We start from the raw sequence: 6,971 nt of genomic DNA, 5'->3' as shown, positions 1-6,971 counted from the left end.
TGTGCAAGAACATTCATTAGATGGGTATATAGCAGAAGAAAATCTGGTTTTTAAAAGCTGATGAATATCACTAAAAAGCCATAATGGTAAACTGGTAGATCCACTATAGGTACCACTGTGCCTATAGGGGAATTATCATATATGTTTCCAGGTTTCTAACCTTTTTAAACTCTTGATCATGCTTCTATGTATGTTGTTGAGATGCTAGTGTGTATGCAATCTCCTCTACCAAAACTGGACAAACTGAGATGCCCGTAATATCTAATTTGGCTATGTGCAATGATACAGACACTGCTAATTGCTCCCAAAAGGGGTGCTATATAACAGTTATGATAGAATAAAAGACCAAGGAGAAGAGAAATTGTTATTTTAGGTCAAGCTCTGCAACTGAAGTTGCACGTTATACTCATGTCACTACTTTATGAGTGTTGCACTCCGAAGTCATAAACAGTAATTTGACAATATTAATGATATCTTTTCAGTAGTATGCTATGTCTATATAAAATACTGCTGTTGGCTTGTTTAAAAAGAAATAAAGATAGAAATAAAGATTTGTAAAGCACTACAGCCATCTGTTCTCCCTTCTTCCCTCTTTTTCTTCTATTCCTTGCCTTTTTTTCCTTTTTGTCATATTTTCTTCTGAACTCCTCCATCTCTGTGCTTAGAAGCTGCAAGAAAATTCATGCTACATTATTGTTTGCATCTCTGAGAAAGGTGCCTCTCTTGGTAGCCCAGACTGTGCAGCGTTAAGACTGTGCTAAGGGTGGTATGCTCCTGGGGAGGGTAAGGTCAGGGAATGCAGAGAAAGCCCCTGACTTGTAACAAAACTGGCCTCTGAAGCCCATGTACCTGCCAAAAGAGTAAGTTACTGCTGCTGTGGGCTGCGCAGTCTTGGTACTGGCAGAAATTTGCAATGTGGTGTGGGATTATATACATGTTTCAGTCGATTTCTACGTTTTCAGTGGCCATCTGTAAGCAGTGGGGGTGAATGGGCTGCATTTCAGACAACTGAGGCATCCAGAAATAATTCCTCATAGGACACTGTTCCTTCCACCCTACACTCCAGATGCTGCCATATGTGTGATTCAATATTTCGTTCTGAACATGCACCCATGTTTTTAGCTTTCTTCAGTCAAAAATCTTTCTCTAGCTATGCCACAGCTACTGAATTTTCTTTTCCATCTGAAGGCATGGCATACTGCATGTTAGCTTGTATAAGCCATTTTTGCAGAATTTTGCTGATCTTGAGATATATTTTTTGTATAAAGGAGAACATGGATGTCAAAATTAGGAGCTATTTTGTATGTATAATTTTTCAGAAATAAATGCAAATTTTTCCAGGCTATTACTGCAATCCTGTGCAGTGAAAAAGAGTATTTTACATTATTATGAAGAGAATTATGATGGCTATTCTGTGATTGTCATTTAAAGTTGCTCAAAAAGTCTAAGCAGTTTGGTAGACTAACAGTTTGTTCATCCATAAGATTACCTGAGCAATATCAGAGAGCATCCATCCAGGAAATGAAGAATAATCTTTGCCACTATTTCTGGATAACAAATAAGATATAAATTTTAATGTGAGATGAAAAGTATCTTGCATAACCGAACTATTGAAAGAGAGCAGTGATTTCTGCTCTAAATAAATACGTGAAAAGAGACAGGAAACTGACACCAAGAAAGTACTAAGCTTTGCACCAACCAAAAATGAACTCAAATCCAGAGAGTACCCTTTTTAGGAAAAGTCTGCTTAGGAATCCAGAAAGTTTCTGAGGTCACCACTTATTTCTATGCCATTCTTCCTTCTCCATATGGAGTGGACATGGGTTTTGGCCTCTAAACACTGGCAGATCTCCCAGAGTGGATGCAAAGGTCTGGACTATCAACATGAAGTCTGACTCAGCACTGATTCCAGCACTCTGTGTGTCTGGCTTCCTACACTGCTGCATCCATTGAAATCCTGCAGCCAGGAACTTCACTGTAGGGTTGGGATTGCTCCTAGGGAGTAAAACATTCACAAAAAAATGTAGTAGTAATTCAGTTCTAACTTGTTTACAGCACTGGTTGAAAGGGCGATACATATCCATTGGTCTCACCCATGCTCTTCTGATATCCTCATATCTTCTGTAGGTTCCTGCACATCTGAGGAATATGCCTTGCAACATTTTTCCTTTGTGTTATCTAGAAACACATTGGTAAAGCTTTTTCTTCTTTATTTCGAAAGTCAGAGGAAGCTTTACTTCTAAATTCAAGGCTAAGATTGATCATCTTTCAGCTGCTCAGTGATATATTTAAGTCTGTTTTCTTCTTGTCTTAGATTCTAAGTATGTCTGGCATGGCCACACAGAAAATCTCAAAATTATGAAATCAGAATAACCTCTAGATTTTTCAAACAGCTGGGAAAGGTGTGAATTCTCCCATAGTCATGTTATAGGGGTATTAATTCTGAGCTTTAGTAATTTTATGCTCAGTCTAGTTGACTAGTTCACTATTGACCAAAAAAGGAGAGGAATAAAACTACAAAAAGCTATGTCACATGTTCTTTCTAACACTGTAAGTGGATAATACTTGAGAAAATACCGCCTTTTTCTTCTTTTTCATTCAGAGCTAAAGAATCAAACACTATGATTAAGATCATGGAAGAATCCAAGTCCTTACAAAGGAAATTGAAACATAAGAGCCCAACAGAACCCATGCAATTATATTTTTAATATTACAAACACTGATTGGGTGTTTTAAATGGTCAAAACTTGATTATGTGCATAGTCCAGAAATCAAGCATATTCTCTTCCAAATTCAGTTGCTGTTAACCTTTGGGATATCTTCATTATATGTAAGTATCTTTGTATACAACAGCCTGTATGCATATATATGTGAGAATTCTGAAGTGATTTTGCTCAGTGTACACTCTTTTTCACAAAAAAAAAAGATAGGAAATCCATATTTGCTGGTTAAGTAGTTAATTCTGCTGCCAAGAGAACATTTCAATATTTTACTATTTCCTCCTCTCAATGAGGGAATGGAAAGGTTCTTTTAAAAATCACTAAGTGTTCTCCGAAGAAAGATATTGTTTTTAAAAGTATGCATGTTATCTACGTGTAAGATAGTTGCTAACACTTGATCATGGAAATTTAAGCTGCAATTTTCCTAGTTTCTTTGCCAGAGTAGAGGGATTTCAAGAATTTAAGTTTTGAACTGTGATAACCACTCAGTTAGAGGGTTTATATAAATCCTTGCAGAATCTTAGGGAGGTATGGACAATTGGAAGTGACAAAGATCAAGATGATTAGGAAGTGAGCTGCTGTGCAGGTTATTTTCTTCTTCCTGAGATATCGTAATAAACTAAGAGCGTATGTCTTTTGAAATGGGCCTACACCACCACTGCTCAGATCCAATTATGATTTTGGTTGAAGAGCACTACATTTTTAAGCTATTCTTCCTCCATCACGTCTAGTTATGTCTGTACCCTCAGCTTTTGGACAGATGGCCACCATTCCCTCAGTACAAAAGCTGGAGACATTCTTTCCTCTGCTCCCATGCTCAGATGCTGTTGTTGCCTCCCCCAGGGATTGCCCTTCCCCTGGCCATGCTGGCAAAGCACTCTGTGACCACTGACTGGTTGCTACAGGCAATAAGCAACAAGTGAACCTGCAGAGCCAGTGAATCGCACCGGCACTGCAACCTTGGTGTGGACATCATTATAGCTACAGCAGATCAGAAAATTATGCAGTTGAGGGTGGGGAGAGGTAATCTGTAAGATTTAAAAAATCTACTCGGAATGACTCTCACTGCAGCTTAACAGAAAATGCTGGGCGTAATCTCGAGCCCTGAGGGAAACCTACACCACTTAACCTCTGTCCATAGCATCCAAGCCCCTGCCCCACCGAAAGAGTGGCCTTGCTTGCGTACTGCTTAGCGGAAACAGCTGCTGGTGAACAGTACTGGAGATCTGCTTCGCAGTAACACAGCGTCAGTGATGACACGCAGCGATCGAGCTGTGCCCTGGCCCAGCCTCAGCTACCAGGCACAGCCTGCTAGAGCTTTTCTTCACCTGGGATGTGCTACGTGCTACTTTTTCTGCTAAAGGAAACTGGTAATGTTCATGCAGCACTAAAGTGTACTAAATGAAAGTTCCTCTGTGTATCAGGGAAAATTGTTCATTAATTTACACAATTAATTACATTTTAAAGCAGGAGGCATATGTATGTTTCTTTTTTTCTGGGATTTCATAAACAACTTTTTAACCTGTAGGTAAACAATACCAAAATACACTGAAATATCTGAGTGTAATAATCCTTTAAGTGATCAAATATATCTCTCTGAATAGTCGAAGAAATAAGACATTTTTATATGTCTTCTTTTGAGCTGATGAAGCAGAATATGGCCTTAATGCCTCAGAATAGACAAAATGTGTAACTTAACTTACATTGTTGCTTCAATATTTACGAAAGCAAAAGTCAGCATAATAATGATGCTCTTATGTAATTTACCCTAAACAGTGTGTAAGAATAAACCCTTACTTGTGATAGACACTCTAGCACTGCTTCATTTTGCATTGCTCTTGATCACTTATTTAAAACTATTTTTCATCACATGAAGTGTATTAATTTTGAAGTTACGGTGGTTGAATAATGTTTTACAAGTTGTAGTTTGTATATTGTCCAAATGTTGGAAACGGGTTACTCAACTCTATTTTTTTACATTTAAACAGCAGTAGGTTTAAAGGTGGTATCTGTCAAATTATCTGTTTAGACTGAAAACACTGCGTGGGAGGCAGGCAACAAAATAGAAAGAGAACAGAACAGAACAGTCAACCTATGTGAAGGAAAAGACATTGCTAATTCTGATTAGGGAACCGGACTGAGATTTAAGAAAATGGTGAGAATGGGTAAAGATAAAATATTAACTTTAATTTGAAAGATAGCTATCTCATCCACTCAAGCCCCTGTTAGAGCCTAATTCTGCAGCAGAACTGTAGCAGAGCATTTAATTTGGCAGACTCTTATCAAGTTTGTCTATTGCCACAGAATACCTTCCTGAAAACGCTACCACTATTACATTGGTACTTAACCATGAGCCTACACCTCAAGGAAAGAAACTGAAATAGAAATTAGGCATATCACAATCACTTCGGCTAAATGGAAAACATTTATTATTTACTCAGATTCTTTAAAGTATCTGAATAACCAACATTTAATACAGTTCACAGTTTCTATCATGTTCTCTTAATAAAAGTAAGTGGTTTTGTAAATTCACTTATCACTTATGAACACCATTTTCTAACACGGCATGATGGTAAATTTTAGTGTATTGCCGTACTGAATTTGTGCTGCTTATATAAAGACTTTTGCATTATTGGCCACACAAACAATCACTGGAAGTTTTGAGAAGTCAAGCTGAAAACTGTTTCTGCTGAGAGTATTTGGACCACAGAGGTAAGAGTTAAAGAAATGCTTAACAGTTTACCTGAACATAAATAATTTAATTCCTGCTAGTGAAGCTGTAAGAACGTTTAACATTGTAGTATGTACATTCATGTGTCAGATCTGAAATTTCTGGAAGCATGGTAATAAAGACATGTCAGTATTGTGTCCTTATTTGGCATCAATGAAATCAGACTGATTCTTTTTCATTTCTGCGATTGTTTGGTTTCTTTTTTTTCCCCAAGATTTTCACAAAGTTAGTGTTTGACAACACAGAAAATCTGGTAATGCACATTCAACGCTAAGCAATACAATGAAGTACAGAAAGCATGGTCTGTTCATAACAGGTCATTTACAACTATATATGTAAATGAGATGATTCAAGTCATTAAAACATAATGTTCAGAATAAATTCTGTCCTAAAGACACAAACTGTAAACATGAGCATTGCTAGTGGTTCATATCTGTCAAAACACATAATTGGTATTAGTAACAGAAGCATCAGATGTTGGTTTCGACTGTGCAAGAAACAAAATTTCTCTATTATCACTCTTTAAAAGGGAAAAACTAATTAAAGTATACGTAAGTAGTCGGCTGATCTTTCTCTCTCATCTGGAAGTCAAAAACAAAGACCAGCCACACGGGCAAACAGTGCTGAACACATGGCCGATGCTCCCCGTGCCCCACACGCTGCCCTAGGCTGCCGCAAGCGGCTGGACCACCGCGGATGAGGAACACCCGCCACGGCGGCACGGCCAGGCCACGGCGGCACGAAGGAACGGCCGGAGCCCGGCGGGCCCCGGGGCGGCTCCGGCCGGGGCGGCTCCGGCCCCGCCAACCGCCGCCCCACAGGGCGCTGCCCGCGCCCGTTAACGGCCGCCTCGCGCGGCGGGCGGCCCCCGCCTCACCGCTCGCGCGCGGCGACACCTGTGAGGCGCAGTCGCCCCCGCTCGCACCCCGAGACTCGCACCCCGAGACTCGCACCCCGCACCCCGCCGTGGCGGAGGCAAACTCTGCCCTCCCCTCCCGGGACTCTGCCGGCTCCCCCGGCCTCGGGGCGGGCGCGGGAGGTAGCGCTGCGCTTCCCCCCGCCCTCCCCTCCCCGGCAGCGCGGAGGCCGAGGCAGCGCGGCGGAGCGTGGCGGCGCCGGGCTTCTGCCAGGACAGCCCGGCAGGACTCCCCGTGCGGGGCGGGAGGGCCCGTGCCGCCTGCCCGACTGTCACGGAGTTTCTTCGCCCGTTCCCCTGCCGCGCCTCTTTCAGCAAAGTTGCAGCCCTCTCCGCCGCCAGAAGCCCTGACAGAGCCGGGACGATTGAAGCCTCCCGCCTCAGCACCCCGTGCCCCGCGGGCAGAAGGCGATTTGCATGCGGACTTGTCTCTGGTAGCAGCCACTGCCCGTCAAGCCTGACGGACAAACGCCCCCCTCTTTCCGCCCCCCCCCCCGTCCCGGAAAGCCCCTCCCTCGCCCCCTCCCTAGCCGCCACCTCCCGCCGCCTGTCAGTCGGAGCGGATCGCGGCGCGGGGAGCGCGGGCGGCACGGCAACGGCAGAG

This window comes from Tyto alba, unplaced genomic scaffold (genome assembly GCF_018691265.1).
Source record: "Tyto alba isolate M040663 unplaced genomic scaffold, T.alba_DEE_v4.0 Super-Scaffold_9, whole genome shotgun sequence".
NCBI classification, from domain to species: Eukaryota; Metazoa; Chordata; class Aves; order Strigiformes; family Tytonidae; genus Tyto; species Tyto alba.
Note: the sequence above shows the minus strand (reverse complement) of the source record.